The 22500-nt window shown below is 39.6% G+C and overlaps 1 protein-coding gene across 6 annotated transcripts in view; it reads right to left on the bottom strand.

Annotated features, from left to right (window-relative positions):
* LOC143017755 (orexin receptor type 2-like) overlaps nt 1–22500 on the bottom strand; it is a 460398-nt gene that overhangs the window by 253792 nt on the left and 184106 nt on the right. For 4 of the 6 annotated variants that reach the window (XM_076172613.1, XM_076172612.1, XM_076172610.1 and 1 more), the window contains exon 2: nt 15279–15328. The exons of the other annotated variants lie outside the window; for them this stretch is intronic. The gene's annotated coding sequence lies outside the window, so the exon portion shown is untranslated. The remainder of the gene's footprint in view (nt 1–15278; nt 15329–22500) is intronic. 6 annotated transcript variants of the gene reach the window in all.

Below are 22500 nucleotides of genomic sequence, written 5' to 3'. Positions count from 1 at the left end.
TAAGAAAAGCCCCTCAACTTTAAAAGGTTAAGTATTTTTTTCTGTTTGCTGATTGAATATATTTCTATTCTGTCTGTCTACAATACTATTGTAGCTGAATAAGAAAACAATTGACTGCAAAGAAATCTCTTTAATAGGCTTTATGTAAACGTATGTAGAAGACGTAACTAACTTGATGAGGTTTGGACGGAGACTGTGCAGAGGCTCTCGGCAATGTTGGTCACATGACAAATAGGCTATTAAAGAATGTCAATACGTTGGCACTCGTGAACCCGTACCAGTGCCAACAATATTGATACTTTTTGTTGTCAATATCAACACTAAAGCAAGTCATATTTCTCTGAAATATTGAAAACATAGTCGTCTTTTATTGACACTAAAGCAAGCTTGTTGGTGAAATTAACTGTTAGAGGAAGCTCATTTTAGTTCGACCATACCCTCCATTTCCTTCACCACTTCCCTCTGATCGACGGGAGCCCTCACCAGGTTCCTCGTTATCGCTGGGGAATTGGTTTAAGTTTCATCAGGCTCGCCCCCCCTTCCGAGGCAAAAATAGAAGCACTCGCGCTGCCCAGACTTCCGCCAAGGCAAAACATACCGGTAGGAAATCGGATGTTTGTTGTTGCTTCTGTTGTTGTTTTTCCTGCTGCTGCTGTTGTTGCTTTTCTTTTTGTTGTTGAGGCAAAACATACCGGTAGAAAATCGGATATTTGTTGTTGGTGCTGCTTTTGTTGTTGATGTTGTTGTTGTTGTTGTTGTTGTTGTTGTTGTTGTTGTTGTTGTTGCTGTTGCTGTTGTTGTTGTTGTTGTTGTTGTTGTTGTTGTGTTGTTGTTGTTGTGTTGTTGTGTTGTTGTTGTTGTTGTTGTTGTTGTTGTTGTTGCTGTTGTTCTTGGCTCTACAAAGAGTTCTAAGATCCAGATCATGATTTGATTGACCACCGAAATATGCTAGATTGTTACATGGGTCATATTTCACACACACAAAAAAAAAAAAAAAAAGTTCATAAATATTTTTTGCGTAAAATTGTCAGCAAACAGACAAGTAAACACGACCGATGACATAATCACCTTATCGGAAGTAATAAAGCAATCTATGTTTACAATAAAATATTCTTTCCTGACAATATTGCCAATTAAGTTTCAGCTACACTCCCATTTGTATGGACCCGACTTCGCTCTTCCATAGCATCCCTTAATTAACCTTTTTGTAACAAAACTCACTAAATTCTCTGTTACACACATCAATACTATCGTCACAGACATTAACATCAGTCCTTAAAAAAAATCTAAAAGGATTTCCTCGACTAGAGGAAATCGTCCGTCGGCTACCAAACGCCAGGCATAGTGAACAAAATGGTAGAATTAGTTTTATACATAATGGAATATGTAATAGCTCTTAACTTCACCATCTAAATCGAGACCGCCGTCGTTTCTTGTTCCATCTCGCAGGGAAATAAAATGGTCTTCCGTTAGCCATAATCAAATCTATTACGATAGTCATCGGACCACAGGTCAACCTTTCATGAATAAGGTCACATAACTCATCTTTTTTCACATTTCTTCCTCCGCTTCCACATCCGCCGCTCCCTAACCTCCACATCCTCCTCCTCCTCCTCCTCCTCCTCCTCCTCCTCCTCCTCCTCCTCCTCCTCCTCCTCCTCCTCCAGTTCTCCCCAACCCCACGCTCCCTCAATGCCAAACATCCAATTTTCGCACCACTACTATCACCATTAACCATTAACCGCCATCACCACCAGCACCTTCACCACCATCACCATCACCATCACCATCACCATCACCATCACCATCACCATCACCATCACCATCACCATCACCATCACCATGACCACCACCACCTCCATCATCATTACCACCACCACCAATACCACCACCACGACCACCAACACCTTCACCACCATCACCATCACCATCACCATCACCATCACCATCATCATCACCATCACCACCTCCATCATCATTACCACCACCACCACCACTGATACCACCACCACTTTCCTCCAGCATCATCATTACCACCATGATTGCCACCACCACCTTTACCACCACCATTGTCATCATCCCCACCACCACCACCACCATAGGCACTGTCATCACCACCACTGCCACCATCACCACCACCACCACCACCACCACATCACCACAACCACCACCACCACCACCACCACCACCACCACCACCATCACCACCACTGCCACCATCACCACCACCACCACCACCACCCCTTCAATTACCATCACCATGAGTAAAAGCAGCTACCACCACTACCATCATTGCCACCATCACCACCATTTCAGTTGCCACCACCACCACGACCATCACCTGGGACTTTACTTCCTCTGCAATATATCATCTCCTCCCCCCCGCTTCTCCCCCTTCGTCCTTCTCCCCTGGCTCCCTCCCCCCCCCCCTTTTCCTCGCCCCTTCCATCTCGATCTCCCTCTCATCCACTTTGCTCTTTGCTTCCCTACCCCATTTCCTCCCTCCCTCCCTCCCTCCCTCACTTCATTCTTTCCTCTTTTTTCTCTCTCACTTCCCCTTCTGTATGGGTCAACTTTTTACCTCCTCTCCTTCCCTCAATACACATGCACTGCTCCACTACCATCAGCCCCGTCACCACCACAATTTCCACAATCACCATCAATTCCAATAGCTACACCATTCGCTTGCCCTTTACACCATCCCCAACACGTTCCTATTTCGTCCCTATATCTCTTTCTCTCCCTCTTACCCATTCTCTCTCCCCTCTCTACACTGTCGTTTCATATCCTCCTTCTATGAGCTACCAAACCAGCTCCCTCCCTCTCTCCATCATCTTCCCCCAACAGCCCGCCCGTCCCCCTCCCCTCCATTCGAACTAGATGGCACCTCCCATCAACTCGGCTGGTGAAAGGTTAATTCTTTCGATCTCGGACCGGGGTCTAACGAAGAATCTCTTAAAAGGGTCACATTCACTTAAAGTCGTTTGGTCGCAGACAGCCTTAAATGATAATTATCGTCTGATGATGGTCGGTTATCGTAATCATCTCCGTTGCGACTCGTGGCTCTTCTCTGATCACCCTCGAGTGTCTTTATTCAACTGTGGGAACGACACCGGAATTAATTAACTCTTAAAGGAATCTTCGACTATGATGATGTCCTCGTACACGTTTAGCTCCAACAAAACCCCGGCGACTTTATCATCGTGAGGAAAGGTTTTCGACGCTTTCCAGGCTAAATCCTTCACTACAACATTACCATTACATATTTCATTCTGGCTAGTGCTAGAAGATTACGTTTGTTTTCGGAAGGCACCGCTCGACACAAACAGCCCCCTCAGCATCAGTGGTACAATTACTTCTCTGCCGCGCAGACACGCAATAAAGGTTTGGGTTTGCGTCATGACTGGCAGACTGTGTCATCCTGGAGACCCGCTAATTGACACTGTGATGTTACAAGAGATTTTGTGCTTTGCCTTTGGCCAAACTCCCTCGAGTCTGAAGGCGAAAGTAGATTACATTTCTTTCGCTTTAATGTCGCTTCAGATCTGATGATGATGATGATGATTCAGTTTTACGTCGTGAAATCCCCCCCTCCCCTATCAGGAGGCTAGGACGATGCCGCTTATAGGGGACTTTGTAACGTGAAACTCAGCAAACCATACCCTTGATTTAACTCGCCGGTGGCAGGGTTCGAACCACCATGGCCTCTACCTCCATCGAAAGTAGCGACGCCCTAACCCGCTCGGCCAGCGAACTTCAGATATCCTGTTTCGTAAACACGAGGCTAAAGGGGGACGCTCACACTTGCGCGTATTGCGGACACCAGAACCTATTATTGAGATATCGGAATTATACCTATAGTTACTGAGCGACATATATCTATGTACAACAGCTCCCTTATGAATACCTAAACCGAATTAAAGTAACAACAAAAAACAGGTTTGCATTGTTCTAACTAGGTTCAGGCTGGATTGCAATAGTACAGATTCCAAAGTTCGACGGTACATACTAAAAAGAAATGATAATAGATAAAAGTAAAATAAAACAAGTGAATAAATGAATAGATAAATAAATTAATTAGTGAATAGATAGAAAAATGAATGATTAAACAAATAAATAGATCAATGAAAAATAATAAATAAATAAATAAATAGATAAACAAACAAATAAATAAATAAGTAGATAAAAAATAAAAAAATACATGAAAAAATGAATAAATTAATAAATTAATAATGAATAAATGTGTGTGTGTGTATATATATATATATATATATATATATATATATATATAAATGAATAAATAGACAAATAGATAAATAGATACATAAATTGATTAAATAAACAAATAAATAAATAGATAAATGGATAAACAATATGAAATACTTATTTGTATACCAAGGGATTTTTCCCCGTTACTAGGAAGGTTGCCAAGTCAAAAGGCAAATACTCACTTCCACCTGTTTCGCTCACACCCATTCCACTCCCATCCACCACCCTTTCTTCTCTCCCATCTTAGCTCCTCATGGATGACGGGTCATCCCTGCATCCCGCCCACTGCCTGGGTCAGAAGCAATGCAGAAAACAAAATACATCCACAGCAAGGCCGCTTCACTTAATCGGCGATCCCCGTTCTCCGTCCCCTCATACAGAAAAAGAGAGTACAGGGAGAAATCCTTTCGGATGCGTCTAAATATCATTCACACATAACCACTACCTACTCCTCTATCCCCAACCCAGTCCCTTCCATGCATCACGGTATCAACTATACATAGCCATTCTCCACTCACCCCTATCTTCTGTCTTCTCCATTACTTGCCCAACAAACATTTCCCTCTTGCTCAGTGCCCCTTTCATCCCATCCATCCATTGCATCCTTGGTTGTCCCCTCACGTTCACTCCATCCACCTCTGCCTTCCACAACTCTTTTACTAATCTTTCTTCACTCATTCTTTCCATGTGTCCAAACCATCCCAATAATCTTTCATGAGCCCTATCTGCCATCTCCTTTTCTACCCCTACTCTCCTCTTCACCTCCTCATTTCTCACTCTATCCAACCTTGTAACTACTGCCGTATGAGTACTTCAGATATTTCATCTCAAACAAATTTAATTTTTTTCTCTGCCTCTTTTAAATTCCATGTCTCTACCCCATAAAATACTGTTGGCCCAATCACCCGTTCATATAGTCTCCTCTTTGCGCCTGTTCCTAAATGTCTATTTCTCATGATACTTTTTTTAACCCCCAAGGCATTTAATTGCTTCTCTCTGTGTACAATTTACTTGCGCCTCCACTTCTCTCTTTCTCTTGCCACGTGCGACCTTAAATACCTAAAGCTATCTGCTTCCTCCTGCCTCTCTCCTTTTAGACATCCCAACTCGCTGCCATCCTCTCCCTTTGTGCATCTCACCACCTTGCTTTTACCCACATTTACCTTCACTATTTTCCCATTACAAACCCTCCCAAACTCCACTATTAACTCCCTTAATCCCTCCTATGACCCTGCTGCAAGCGCAGTTTCGTCAATAAACAAAAAATTGCTCACCTGCCACTTTTCTTCATTTTCTTTAACCATCTCCAATCCCCTGCCCATTACCCTCGCCCTAACCTCCCGCACCACCCCATCCATGTGAACATTGAACAGCCATGACGCATCCCTATCACAGTCCCACCTTTACTTCAAGCCACTCGCTCTCTCCATTCCCAACTCTAACACAGGCTCTACTACTCTCGTAAAAACTCTTTACTGCCCTTACAGGCTTTCCCCCAATCCTATATATCTGTAAAACCTCCCACAGTGCCTTCCTGTCTACCCTGTCATAAGCTTTTTCCAAATTCATAAAGGCCCAAAAAGCATCCTTACCTTTTCCTAAAGCTTTCTCACATATCTGCCGTACCACAAAAATGTGATCCACGCAGTCCCTACCTTTGCTAAACCCACACTGTTCCTCATCTATAACTCCTTCTGTTCCTCGCCTTACTCTCCATATTAAAACCCGCATAAGCTTTTCCAACTACACTGAACAGACTTATTGCTTTGAAATTACTACAATCACATTTGTCCTCTTTACCTTTGTAAAGCGTAACGGAACTATACAGTCAATCTTCCAGTTCTCCGGCGCTCTGTTCTCCCTTAGACACGCATTAAACAACCTCGCTAGCCAGTCCACTGTTACTCTGCCTTCCTTCTTCAGACACTCCGCATGACACTCATCTAACTCAGGTACCGTACTTGCTCTCATAATTGTCAAAACTACTTCTATCTCTTCTTTTCTTATTTCTCCTCCATTGTCCTCTCTCATCATCGTCATTTTCTTAGCGCCTCCCATTGCTACCATCTATTCCTCCTTCTCCTTCTCCACATTAACAGTTATCGAAAATATCCTGCCCACCTGTCCCTTACCGCCTCCTCTTCTGTTGACGTCTCCCCATCTGCGCCTTTTACCTTTTCCTCTCTACTTGACTCATCTCCCCTTCCTCTCTAACTTCCTTCCAAAACATCTTTTTATTACGTTCAAAGTTTTGTCATACTCGTCCCCCATTTTACATCTGCTCTTTTTTTTCTTCCTTTATCTTATGTTTTGCTTTTCATTTTTTGTACCTCTATGTTTCTCTCGTCCTACTTTGGAACCAGTACGTAAATGCTCGCTTCTCTTCTACTACCTTCTTCACTTAATCATCCCACCACTCGCTACCATTCCTTCTATTCCGTTCCATCCTCCTCGTTCCACATACTATCTTTGCACAACTTGTCACTACATCCTTAAAACACCCCATTCATCGTCCACTCCTAGTTCTACTCTATTCTTCACCATCTCCCTCACTTCTCTCAGCCTCTCCTTGTAGTCCAGTTCCTTTCCTTCTCATCTAAACATTTTACTTTAAGCATCTCTCTACCTTCTGCCCTTTTCTCCATCTATCCTGCACTCTCAACTTACCTTACACTAAAGAATGATCTGATATTCTCCACTCTTTCCCCTAAAAGCATGGACATCCAGAAGTCTTCCCTACTCTTTTTCCTGGATACCACATGAAATATATCCAACAAAAACTGGTCTCTTGTGGTGTAGTGCATTAGCAAATAAAGACACAACAATCTTGGAATCTGGCTCCACGCACAATATTGTTGTTTTGTGGTTTACGCCTCGGGTTCCCACACCGTGGCACCGAATTCATGCCACATTTACATAATGACAAAAGTTTCACTAATTCTGTATGTTTTTTCTGCCTCTTTACAGGAAGGGGATGGGTGTATGGTGTGGATAAAAGGTCACAGTACTATCCACTGATTAGATTATATGATCTCCGAACTCTCATCCCGATGTATATAGCTGTCGATTACGAGTTCAACAAGTGATCCAAGGCCATGGTGAATTACACACGTACACGCACACGGGTACATACACACACACACTCACGCACGCACGTGAACAAATTGGTAGAACTAGCTTTCTCCCTTTCCCTTCCCCTCATCGCGACCTTTACTTTCCTCCGTTCATATTTCTTTCTCTCTTCCTTCCCCTCTTTTTCCCCTCCCCTGCGCTCCACTCTTGCTTGGCTCTCTTTATTTTTCCTTTCCCCATTTGCCTCTTCTCATATCCTACTTACTTGCTTTTTCTTCCACTCTCCATTTCCCTTTCTTTTTTTCTCCTCTCCTCGTTCTCCTTCTTCCTCTCTTTTCCATTTTCCTCTCTCCATCTCTTCCATAGTATGAGTATATTCGATAATTTATGAATTTTAGTGACACACTAATGCCCAGAGCCATGTAGCATTTTACTATGATTTGAGGCTAATCTAAAAAAAAAAAAAAAAAAAAAAAAAAAAAAAAAAAAAAAAAAAAAAAAAAAAAAAAAAAAAAAATGCTGATGACAGTTAACGTGCACTATCCTTCTCTTCTACTGTGCTTATATCTCTCCTTTACAGCCTGTATGGCTCAATGTCCTCGGCGCGATATTACCCTAACAATGGAAAACGGATAGTAATGTTCCTCGATCTTTTCTTGATTCCTCTTATTCCAGAGGCTCTCATGCAACCGCCAACGGCCACCAAATTGGTTCATAAGTCACTCAAAGAAGAAATATTGTGTTGGTGTCTGCCTGTGCTTAGGGTGAGGTAGTGCAAGATTAGGTGTTCAATGTCGTCTCTGTGATGTGGCAGTTTCGTTTATTGGCCAGGATTATTCTGTGTTGGTTATTCTCTTAGAGCTGGATATTATTCTGAAACCAGCCGCAAAAATACGGCTCTTGCTTCTCATGACGGAGATGCTTCTTTCGGGGTAAGAATTGGAGAGGTTTGATGGAGTAGTGTTTGGTGTTCGGTCTTGGAGTGCTTAGTTCGTGATCTGATTGTGAATATAACTTTTTATGGATGTTTTTATAGTGGTGGTTGCTGGTTGTACATGTTTAAGCAGTACGATAGAACTGTGTGTCTATCATTTTCATTTGATGATTTATAGAGAGGACTGATATCTGTGTGAAGGTGTTCTATGAGGGTGGTCTGGCTGACCCTGTTATCATCAACAATGTTTTCTTTGTAGTTGACGTGGTGTATATGTTTTTCTAATTACTAGCAACCTTGCTGTGAAAGTGTAGTAGAGTATGATTACAAAGTATTTAAAAACTAATTAGAAATTCCTCCTGTTGCCCAAGACCCGTATTTGCAACTGATCATCTATGCCTATCCATCTATACACCAAAAGGCTTCTTCTACCATATAAGATATTTAACCAGTCAAGTCATGGAACACTCTCCCCCAACAACACACACATCCCACAACCATCCAACATAAATTTGTTTCACTTTTAGTTTAGCTCCAATGTGGATGAAGGGTCATCCCCCCCCCCACCCCAGCACTGCTGCCTGAATCAAAATCACTTCAGCAAGACACGGCATATCCAAAGCAAGGCACAACAGCCGAGGCTGGTATACCCCCACTGCTTTATGGGGACCATCCTTCTTCCTCCGCTCACGCGTAGAGAGGACCAGGAGAAATACATTCGAATTTTGTCAGTATATCTTCCATTCACAGCTTTTTCTCTACTTTTTCCCTTCCCTGCTCTAGAAATAGTGCCCTTTTTCCCAAGGCTCCTTTCATCCCATCCATTTATCTCATTCTCGATCTTTCTCTCAAGTTTACTTGATCTATCTCTACTTTGCACACTCTGCGTTTCTCCCTTCACTCATTCTTTCCATGCGCCCAAACCATCCAGGTATTCTTTCATCAACCCTATCTGCCAGTTTCCTTTTCATCTCCACACTCCTCTTCACATCATTTATTACTATATCCATCCTTGTAACCCCTACCATACTCCTCTAACAGTTTATTAGACATCATACAGATGTTGTTAGTATGTTAGTCTTTTTTTATTTTTTATTAGAGTGTGTTTATTTCTGTGGTGTTGTCTGATAGTTTAGCTCCTTGGTTCTGTTGGAGAAGAGTATGCTGTTAAGAAGTAATGTTACGAGTCCACCATCGCGTTAAGTTTTGTCTTCCATAACTATTGCGGATTCAGTGAAAGTGTACGATGTGGAGTGTAGTGTTAATATCCTGTATTATTGTTATGCGTGTGTGTTGCGTTTATGTAGGAATTCAAAGAGCTCTGTACTTGTTTGTTATACCTTAATGTTTATTTGTAGTACGTTTAGAGTGTGTTTTGTGCTGAAATATTTTTGTGTGTGTTTGTGTGTTGATATGTGGTGACTACAGATCAAACTCTTTGTTTACTGGTTTATGGTGGCTAGTGTAGTGCTGGTGATGTTGACTAATGTGCCGCGTGTGTTACACTTGATAGATATGAGTAATTTATAGATTCTGTGCATGTGGGACATGTGTAAGAACCTTGGTTGGTTTCTGTGTACGTGCGGATGGTGAGGATAGAGCGAGTCTCTGGGTCCGATCGAGAGACCAGATAACCTTGAGACCGCTCCTTCTTGCGGAAGTGGAATTTGATTGACTCCTTTGCGACCAGGAGACCTCTGGGTCTTCTCCATCGGGTTGTCCATCTTCTTACAGTCGACGGTATTGCCAATTTCCGACACGTCAGATAGTATCTGACACAACCTGACACAACATTTTTTTATTTTCATTTATTTATCGTTATTTTTTTGGATATCGTGAGTCACTCACCAATCGAAAAGTCTACCTGAAGACATCATTAACAGGGCATGTAGTTAAGAGGCCACAGCCAAGCATACTAACAGGAGACTTATTGGTGCATAGCGAGAAGGATGCAAATAAATACATAGATAAAAAGTAAATAAATCAATCAATAAATCAATAGATAAATAACATACATACATACATACATATAACAAGGCTTTTTCCCCCTTACAAGGGAGGTAGCCAAAAAGGGAAAGGCATAAAATCATTTCCACCCATTCCATCCCTGAATACACTCCACACCCCTACACCCTCCCTCTCATCTGAGCACCTCCCGGATGACGGGTCATCCCTGCACCCTGTCCACTGCCCTGGGTCAGAAGCAGTGTCGCAAGACACAGCACATCCACAGCAAGGCCGCTTCATTAAATCGGCGACCCCCCTTCTCCGTCCCCCTATTGCATAAAAGGAGAGGGGGGGACAAATAGAAAATAAATAAACAAGTAAGTAAACGAATAGATAGATTAATATATACATATTAAACATAGATAAAAATAAGTTAATAAATCAATGATTATATGAATAGAAATGTATAAATAAATGAGTAAATAGTTGAATAAATAAATAAACAAACAAATAAATGAATATATAGATAGACAAATGAAAATCAATAAATAGATAAGTGAATAAGTTTATCAATAGATAAATAAAGAAATTGATAAATGAATAAACAAATAGTTAAATGAATGAATAAATAAATAACCATATAAAATATATATTACAATATATGATAGAGATATGTGATAATATGATATACAGAATAAATGTAAACGAATTAATAGATAAAGTAATAAACAAACAAATAAATAATCACACACTCTCACATACATATATGCACACACACACACACACACACACACACTGACATACACACATTTAGAAAAAAACACCTGGTATTTTCTTAGATTTGACTAAATTTTGATGTGTTTAGATTCTATAGACTATACAAAATATAACATATGTTTATAAATACATTGGTAAATATGAAATAGCAACATGTTCAACTTATGACAAAACAAAATAGAATTTATGTGGTGCATTTTTTTTTCAATATCTAAGACAAAAACATGGCCTCTGAGGGGAAGCATCCGCTGTACAGAATTAAAGAAGAATATAATTTTTTTTTTGTGTATGTGTGTGAAAGAGAGAGTAAAGGAACTGAATAATGCGGGGGGGGGGGCTACGGGGAGAAGTAAGGAGGGTTAGTGAGTTGCACTTTATTTGAATGGGTCATAAAATTCACTCGCTCGTGTGGGATTGGTGTTTGTGGGAGGGGAAGAAAACTCTAGGAAAATGAAAATATAGTTGTGTATAAAAGGAGGGTATTGCCACTAAGCGCTTTTTAGGGATATCTATTAGAGCTTGTGTCGTGGCTTAGGAGGTATAGGCACGAAACTTGGAGTTCAAAGTTTGCTTCCGTATTGATTTTACACGTGTCCCGAAGCCGTATATATACAACACGTGGCTAAGCTCCCGTGGTGCATAATTATCTATAATTACACTGGATTAGGTTAGCCTCGGATCATGCAGGAATCGTGCAGATAAATCAGGTGTGCGTACTCAGGTCTGTAGTGTTCTGTAGCCAACACGTATACTGTAGTTACCCCTTTAGGACTCGTGACCGCCAAGCACAGGATAAACTATGGTCACCCCTTAGAACATGCGTTCGACTAATTCTAATTAATATAAATAAAGACCTAGACCCTTTACCAAGGTGAGGAAACCGACCTCATCAGGTCACACCGCGTACTTTTTGTCGAGATGATGTGGAAGGCAGAACACAATACTTCATTTTCCACTGCGCTCTACAAACTGATATCCTTATTGCGTCTGTCACCATTTGATTGTGTTCGACTTCAAAGATGATGGGCGGACGCCGGCTCAAACACCTTCTCCTTGCAAAACGATGAAAAGTATTTTGATCGATATAGGGCCTCCACAAACTGAAGCTCCCGTCCCCAATAGTTGTACAATAAAATCAATTTACATTTGATATAACGACGCTTTTAAAGGCCAGTCAGATTCTAAAGTTTGACGACAACATTGTAGAATCTTTATATGTTGGAAATATGTCTGAATGCGATGCCTAAAAAATGTGATGGATATCATTGAACAGAAATATTGCAAATATGAAGTCAATATTATGAAGTATTCATCAGGATACAAGGACACAAGTAGAATACCGATGAGATTAGAATACGTCTGTACAGAAGTTAGAGAGAAAATGAGTATTTCAAGTGTGTGCGCGCGTCCACGCGTGCTTGCTTGCATGTGTGTGTGTGTGTGTGTGTGTGTGTGTGTGTGTGCACGTTTGTGTGTATTTGTGTATATTTGTGTGTATGTGATTCACCATTCACTATGGTCTCGGATCACGTGTTGGACTCGTGATCGACAGTTATTAACCTCCCGGATGACCGATCTATGGGTAATACTGTGACCTTACACGTACACATATCTCCAGCTACCCGCCCACGAGATTTGGAATAACAACTCGTAGCGCAGCGATACTGAAATTATTTCAGCCCTGGGCGGGATTCGATCCCGGACCACCGTAGTGGCAGGCGAGAACTCTGACCACCGCGCCAGAAAGTTGTGTAAATGTGTATTTATATATATATATATATATATATATATATATATATATATATATATATATATATATATATATATATATATATACATATACATATATATACTGTATATGTATATATATATATATATATGTACGTGTTGTGTGTGTGTGTGTGTGTGTGTGTGTGTGTGTGTGTATGTGTGTGTGTGTGTGTGTGTGTGTGTGTGTGTGTGTGTGTGTGTGTGTGTGTGTGTGTGTGTGTGTGTGTGTGTGTGTGTGTGCATGTTTGTGTATACCGTGGGTATTTTTTATACATTTACGAATGTGTATACACGTGTCTGAACGCGTACTAAGTTTCCGTGTTCGTATGTGTGCATAAAACCACAGGCAAAACTGAAACTATGCATTCATTTTTCACATTCTTTTTGTTCTTTCTGAAGCTGAATAAATGTGCATAATTTCACTTCAATAAAATTCAATTTTAACGACGTCTCACTTTTCTTCTGCAACCTTGCAAACTCTGCAATTAATGTTGTGTACAGCAACACACACGAATCTCCGCCCTTTATCAATACTTCTTTGATGTCTCGATTTTTACATTTCTTTCACACCTTCAACACAGGTTATATTGCAGTTAAAGGCAGATGGTTTAATGAGAATGAGGGGACGGACTCCAGCCTGAAAGAAGTCTCCTTTCCTTTGTTAGAACGAAATTCATAAAGTTCGTCACAACAATAACAAAATTGTGATGAACGCTGTCTGACATGGGCACAGAGTTGTCTTGTAGGTCGTGTTTCCGTTGATGTATGTGTACAGTGATGGATGAGAAGGGTGTTGCTGTGGAAGCTCTCAAGCACGTGAGTGGCAGCTCCCGAATTGAAAAGGGTCTTGAAGGACAGAGGGAGTTCTTCTCTCAGCTAAAAAGACTCTAGAACTCGTAAAACCAGAATGGTACACAGCGACATCGTATTTCCTATGCTAGGAATAAGAAAGGCAGGCTCCTTCATTCTAAATGATAAAAGTATAGTTGACAGAAGTTAACGCTAGGCGTTTTTACTTTGCTATGGTGTTAACTTACCCACGCACGCATAAGCACACGCTCACACAATCACGCACATATACACACACACGCACACACACACACACACACACACACACACACACACACACACACACACACACACACACACACACACACACACACACACACACACACACACACACACACACACACACACACACACACACACACACACACACACACACACACACACACACACACACACACACACACACACATGTGCACACAAATGCACACTCACGCACAAAACAAACACACAAACACACACACTATATTTTATATTTATTTTCTAGTAGCAGCAGAAGCAATAGTAAAAGTAGTAGTAGTAGTAGTAGTAGTAGTAGTAGTAGTAGTAGTAGTAGTAGTAGTAGTAGTAGTAGAACCAACATTACTCCTACTAGGAGGGGAGAACTTCAGGCACCGCACGTCCAACACATCAGATAAAGCACGAGTAGATGTCAGCGCAAGAGGTTTCTGGACACGGGGGACAACTGGCCTTCTTTGACATGCAAATATTTGACCCGATGGCCCCCATGTTACAATAACCTAACCATTGAGGCGCCCCACTCTCGAAACGAGAATGAGAAAATCAGGATGTACGAGGAGCGTATACAGAATATAGACCAGGGGTCATTCACTCCGATAATCTTCACGACTTCAGGTGGGATGGGTCCAAGGGTAAAGGTATTCTACACTCGTCTGGCAGAGGTGATGGCAGAAAAAAGCAGCAGCATTGTATCGTGGATGAGATGTAGACTGTCATTCCCACTCTTAAGATCAGTTCTCCTATGCCTGAGAGGTACCAGGTTCCCACCGCCTAAATCAGCACATGTACAAAACAGACTGTAGTAGACAGTAGGATAAATGAACTTCTGTATTAGGTCTTATTAAAATGAAGTAATGAAAGATACAAAAGGGTAGTAGACAACAGTCTTTGGCGAGAGAGGGGGCACAGACCTGTGTCTGTGGGAGACAGATCCTGATTGCTTTCACCACACAGTTCCACGAGGATGGAGGTCGTTAAAAATAAGTAGCAGTGGTTAGTATTAGTATTGATATTAGTATTATTAGTAGTAGAAGAAGTGGTAGTAGTAGTAGTAGCAACAGAACTAGATGAGGATGTTGGTTTGCCATATACTGAAGTAGTAAAGGTAAACAAACTCGTGCTGTGTCTCACTGCATTACCTTTGGCCTGAGCAGTGTGGCGGCGCCAGGGATGACTTTTCAACTACAGAGTGCTCAGATGGGAGGGAGGGGGTAATAAGTGGGTTAGGATGGATGTGGGCTGGGTTGTGGAATGGGTGTGTGCTTTTACTCGATCACTCTCTTTATGTAAGGGGGGGAGAGGCCATTTGATTTGGCTGTATAAAAAAAAAAAATATCACGCGCAGGTACACGCAGATACACGCACACCTGCACGTATGTTTGTTTGTGTATGGTGAAATTTCTGTATTTCATGTTTATACTTACAACAATTATTGTTTCTGTTATGCTGCTTCCTCAGTTGGACTCTGCTCCACCTGAAATCCAAAAAATCCAAAGCACTAGATTAAAAAACAAGCCTCTGTTACTTTTGTTTACACGTTTGTAATACTTTCAAAAAATCAAATGCCTCTCTGCTTACCTATAACAAATCAGTTTTCATTCATCTATTTATTCAAGAATATATAACACATTGATTCACTTATGATATAATTGATTTCTCAAGCGATCATTTTCTAACCAGAACTCCTTTTCTTCTGAGAACAAACTCCAAATATATCTACTCCGAACCCTGAATCGAATACGGCCACCAACACTCGCTTCCCTCCCCCGCCTCCACCGCCTGACCCCGCCAACCCTCAGGCGTCTGCTGAAAGACGCGGTCCTCAGTCCCGGGTTCGGTCATCGGTGAATGGCGGAAGGCAAAAAATGGAATGGAGACGGTCGCCGAATTAATATCTCAGAAGAGAAGTGCAGCGGTGGAGGAATAGGGGAAGAAAGGTGAAGGAAGGGAGCGATGGAATGGGAAGAAGAGAGTGAGTAGTGAGGAAGGTAGGAAAGATAGAGCATAGATAAGGGAAGGGAGTGAGAACGGGAGAGAATAAGGGAGTATGTGTGAAAAAGAGAAGGAAACAGACACATGAAGAGAGTGAGGGGGAGAGAGATATAATCAAAAGAGAGAGAGAGAGGGGCGGAGAGAGAAAGACGAAGAAACAGTGTTGATAAAATAGAAAGAGAGAGATAGAGATAGAGAGATAGAGAGAGATATATAGATAGATATATAGATAGATAGGGAGAGAGAGAGTGTATGTGTGTGTGTCTGTATATATATATATATATATATACATATATATATATATACATATATACATATACATATATATATATATACATATATATATATATATACATATATACATATATATATATGTATATATATAATATACATATATATATATATATATATATATATATATCTGGTATATGATGCATATATATATATATATATATATATATATATATATATAAATATATATATACAGAGAGAGAGAGAGAGAGAGAGAGAGAGAGAGTGAGAGAATAAACGACAAATGAGAGATTGGGTGGTGGAAGTAAAACGAAGATGTTCTCGGAATAGATTTTACTCTTACGTTACGACCAACTGGGTCGTAACGTGAGAGTAAAATCCATTTCGAGAACATCGTCGTTTTACTTTCACCACCCAAACTCTCATATGTGTATGTATGTATATATATATATATATATATATATATATATATATATATATATATACACATATATATCACGTTAAAACCACTGTTGGAGTAGAAAAGACTGGAGACGGGGAATCTATATATTTCGATTGCAAACTGCAATCCTCTTCAGTAGATACAATTAAGAGAGAACGTGCTACTAAGTAGTACCCTTGACATGAGAAAGGGGAACATGGGAAGAGGTCTCTACCCTCGGCTCACTCCGTATGTGAGGTCAAGAGGCAAATGTGTTTTTAATAGGTTGGTGATAAAAAAGTCCTGAAATTATATCCAGGGACCATTGCCCCTTTGAAATATTTATATTGGGCTAGTATTCAATAATAGCAGATTCTACCATTTTTCTCCTGAACTCACATCTGGATTTATAGATAAGCTCAGCTCTGTCCCAATCTAAACAATGTTTAAATTGCTTGACATGATGAAACACAGCTGAGATCTCTTGTCCATATTTAATGGAACGTTTATGTTCAATCATCCTAGTGTTCAAATCCCTTCCAGTCTGTCCGATGTAAACTAAGTCACAACTTTTACATGGAATCGAATGTACCCCTTGACTATGCTCTTCTTTTAACCTTTGGTAGACATCTACCACCTTTTTATTAATGGTGTTAGGGTAATAATTAATTCAATTTAATTTGTTTTTGGGAAAAAACTTGGGCGAAGGAATAAATGATTCAGAAAAGGGAACAATATATATACATACATATATATATATATATATATATATATATATATACACACACACATATATATATATCTATATATCTATATATATACACACACACACACACACACACACACACACACACACACACACACACACACACATATATATATATATATATATGTTGGTACATTATGACAAGTTGATGAAGGTGGAAAAAGAAGTCACGGGTCTAGTTCCGAGTTACTGAGTTTATTCCTGACCGGTTTCGCTCTATGCTTCTTCAGAGGAATGTGACTCTGAGTGAAGCTGGCGGTATACATAGTCTGAGTATAGACCGCGTTCCCTCCTTGGAGGTGGGTTACGTTTGGTTGTACAATGGTTTTTAATACAATAGTGATAAAAAATACAATAAATTGTTGTGATGTTATTACAAAACAGCTCCGGTGGTGTGTGTGGAATGTTGATCGAGGGTGTAACATTGTAAGTGAAGTGAGTGGTCTGTAGAAAATGGTGTGAATCCTTAAAAAGTGTCATATGATAACTTATAGTATTAAATAATATAATAATATAAGGATAAATATCCAGATAAAATGAATGAAATAAAATGAAAATACAAATATAAATATAAATATAAATAAAATAATAATAAATAAAAATTATATAAATAAAAAATATATGCTTATTTAAAGTGACATGACATCTCATCGCATATCATTGTGTGACAGAATGTTATCAAAAAATATACATACATATATAACAATGAATAGATAAATAAATGCCAAAGAAATATATAGTAAAAATATGAAATGAATATAATAAATAAAAATAAAAATAATAATAGTAATAATAATAATAAAAATAAAAATAATGAAAATACGAACTGACCGGCCTCAAGGCCTCAAGCCCTCAACCCAGGGAGCGCGGACGTTTGGGCACCGGATGGATTTTGTCGTTCTATGTGGGCGCTGTTCTGGGGCAGGTTCTTATGGCTGCGTATTGAGCTGTGAATTTTTCCCCATTTATATTTTTATTTATATTTATTATTTTTATTTTTATTTTTATTTATTTATATTTATATTTATATTTGTATTTTCATTTTATTTCATTCATTTTATCTGGATATTTATACTTATATTATTATATTATTTAATACTATAAGTTATAATATGACACTTTTTATGATTAACACATTTCTACACCACTCACTTCAAATACAATGTTACACCATCGATCAACATTACACACACACCGGAGCTGTTATTTAATAACAACACAACAATTTAATGTATTTTTATCACTATTGTATTAAAAAACCATTGTACAACCAATCGTACCCCACCTCCAAGGAGGGAACGCGGTCTTACTCAGACTATGTATACCGCCAGCTTCACTCCAGAGTCACATTCCTCTGAAGAAGCATAGAGCGAAACCGGTCAGGAATAAACTCAGTAACTCGGAACTAGACCCGTGACTTCTTTTTCCACCTTCATCAACTTGTCATAATGTACCAACATTTGTCTCAAGATGGAAAAGACACAGGCGTGGCGTCACCGAGGATGAGTTTACTCTTAGGAGGAAAGCTGACGAGTATTCAAAATAGAGGACAGATTCCTAAAGGACTGCCTAGAAGAACAGGTCCTACCCAGATCAGCACCGAAACACCTACACCACCACACAAACCCTTCAGCAACACAGCCAGAGAATACCTAAAAGAAGCTAGAGAAACCCTACGAAATGAAGAAAGCATGATCAGGAGCCGCTTGAAAGAAAGACCACATACCACATGGCCTTGTCCTTAAAATCAAGGAAGAAGACAGGATCCAGAAAGCAAAACTCCAAATGAAACTAGAACATTTGTGCAACAACAGCCGATGGAAGGAAGTTGGGAGGCACGAACTGATTACAAACCTATCATCACTCAGATTGACAAAAACACAAGAAGAAGCTCTCTCCCTAGGTCTGAAGTTCAGCACGGGCATTAACCACAAAACCACGGCCGACTATGTTGAAAAGAACTATAATTGGGAGGGACAGTGAATTAGAGAACGGATTCAAACAGGGTCTAATATTATGCTGCTCACTAGCCTCGAGAAAACGTGAGCCAGCCATCCCACAGAAGGTACACACGTGCACTAAAAGAACTCCGAGACAACAACGACATCTTGATCACAACAGCTGATAAAGGCGGAGGTATAGTGATCCTTGATAAATTGGATTACGTACGCAAAATGGAGGATCTCTTATCCGACCCGTCCACATACACCAAACAAAACATCGGCAAAGCAAAAGAGGAAGCGGAACAGTTCAACAAAACCACAAGAAAGATTTTGAAGAGAACCGAAAAGGGTAAGAAAATGTTACATCTCTTAGAAGAAGACCCCAAGACACCGACCTTGAAAGGACTCCCCAAGATCCACAAACAGGAGATACCGCTTAGACCCATTACTTCAGGTATTGGAAGCGCCCCGCACAGGGTTAGCTACAATCCTAGCCAAACCCCTATCGTCCGCCCTTGGTAACATCAGTAGTACGCATCTCAAAAAATTTCCACAGACTTAATCGAGAAGAAACTCAACAACATAGGACTTTTTCACAGAAAAGATTAATCAAGGAAGCACTACAAACAATCGACGAAAATAGCCTACCGATCTGCAAAAGAGACTACATGCAGCTCACAGAAAAATGTATGAGATTTGGCTCTTTCAGATTTGACAACCAAGAATACCACCAGTTGGAAGGCTTCCCATGGGATCTCCTTTGAGTGCAGTGGCAGCAAACCTCTACCTAGAGGTATTGGGAGAGGGATCATTTTTTAAAAATTCTCCCAAAGGGTTCACATTGGCTAAGGTATGTAGATGATTGCCTATTCATTTCCCCTGCAGAGACAGATGCTGAGGAGATTTTGTCAAAGTTAAATGAAGTGACTAATAATATACAATTCACTATGGAGATTGAGTCCCGTGGTCGCCTGCCTTTTCTCGACACGGAGATTATTAGAGAGGATAACAAAGCACATTTTAGAGTGTTTATAGGAAACCTACCAACAAAGATGACCTTTTACATTTTTACAGTGCACATGACGAAACGAACCAAAACAGGAGTGGTGATAGGTTTTTTCCTCAGAGCTCTGAGGATCTGCAGCAAGGAGTTTCCTCGAGGAAGAAATCCGCCGCGTCACAAACACCTTCATATCACTGGGATACCCAGAGGGGCTTACTGTCCACTTCTCTAAGTAAAGCTCAAAACATCAGGCAACGGAGGAGAAACCAGTAAACAGACAGGACAAACAATACCTAGTCGTACCGGACTCAGAATTTTCACGCACACACTGGGGGATGCTGTACGCCTCCCACTAGGACTAGAAATAGTGAATGACACGGGAAGGAGAATCAGACAACTAGTAACACCAACATCTTAAAACAACAAACGACCTCAGCGTCATATATAGGATACCATGTGGCAACTGTGACAAGGTCATATTATGGTGAGAGTCACAGGGGCTGCCTACATACCAGAATAAAAGAGCACAAGGCGGACCTAAGGTACCACCGCCTCTCAAACGCGATGGTGGGCCACGTGGATCAGGAAGGACATCTTCCCGACTGGCAACAGGCAGAGGTAGTAAAGAAAGGTCTATCAAAAAGACAAAGGAAGGTGATTGAAGCCCTATATATAACAACCAATGCCAACATCAACCAAAAAGTAGGGGATATTAAATGGGAAAAATTCACAGCTCAATACGCAGCCATAAGAACCTGCCCCAGAACAGCGCCCACATAGAACGACAAAATCCATCCGGTGCCCAAACGTCCGCGCTCCCTGGGTTGAGGGCTTGAGGCCTTGAGGCCGGTCAGTTCGTATTTTCATTATTTTTATTTTTATTATTATTATTACTATTATTATTTTTATTTTTATTTATTATATTCATTTCATATTTTTACTATATATTTCTTTGGCATTTATTTATCTATTCATTGTTATATATGTATGTATATTTTTTGATAACATTCTGTCACACAATGATATGCGATGAGATGTCATGTCACTTTAAATAAGCATATATTTTTATTTATATTTATTATTTTTATTTTTATTTTTATTTATTTATATATTTATATTTTATTTGTTATTTTCATTTATTTTTTTCATTTTATCTGGATATTTATCCTTATATTATTATAATATTATTTAATACTATAAGTTATCATATGACACTTTTTAGGATTCACACATTTCTACACCACTCACTTCACTTACAATGTTACACCCTCGATCAACATTCCACACACACCGGAGCTGTTTTGTAATAACATCACAACAATTTATTGTATTTTTATCACTATTGTATTAAAAACCATTGTACAACCAAACGTAACCCACCTCCAAGGAGGGAACGCGGTCTTACTCAGACTATGTATACCGCCAGCTTCACTCCAGAGTCACATTCCTCTGAAGAAGCATAGAGCGAAACCGGTCAGGAATAAACTCAGTAACTCGGAACTAGACCCGTGACTTCTTTTTCCACCTTCATCATATATATATAATTTATATATATATATATATATATATATTATATATATATATATATATATATATAAATATATAAAGGAATAAATGATTCAGAAAAGGGAAACAATATATATACAGATATATACATATATATATATATATATATATATACAGTATATACATATATATATATAGATATAGATATATATATATATATACAAGGAATAAATTATTCAGAAAATGGAGCAATATATATACATATATATATATATATATATATATATACATATGTATGCATATATATATATATACATGTATATATATATATACATATATATATATATACATATATATATATATATACACACATATATATATATATATATATGTAAAGGGAAGTAAAGCAAAAGGTAAAGGAGGCAAAGAGGAGAGCAGATGTGAAATGGGGTAGGAGTATGACAGAAAATTTTGAAAGCAATAAAAAGATGTTTTGGAAAGAAATTAAGAGAGGAAGAGGAGGCGAATCAAGTAGAGAAGAAAAGGTAAAAGGCACAGATGGAGAGATGATAATGGAAGAGATGGCAGTAAGGGGAAGATGGGCAGAATATTTTAGGGAGTTGCTAAATGTGAAGGAGGATAGGGAAGGAAAGATAGCTGCAGTGGGAAATGCGAAGAAAATGAGAGTGATGAGTGAGGAGAATGGAGGAGAAATAAGGAAGGATGAGGTGAAGGCAGTTGTAAAGATGATGAAAGCAGGTAA

The sequence above is a fragment of the Oratosquilla oratoria genome, chromosome 33 (genome assembly GCF_046742065.1).
Source record: "Oratosquilla oratoria isolate Oo_2021 chromosome 33, ASM4674206v1, whole genome shotgun sequence".
Lineage (NCBI taxonomy): Eukaryota > Metazoa > Arthropoda > Malacostraca > Stomatopoda > Squillidae > Oratosquilla > Oratosquilla oratoria.
This window is presented reverse-complemented; position numbering and strand designations above follow the sequence as displayed.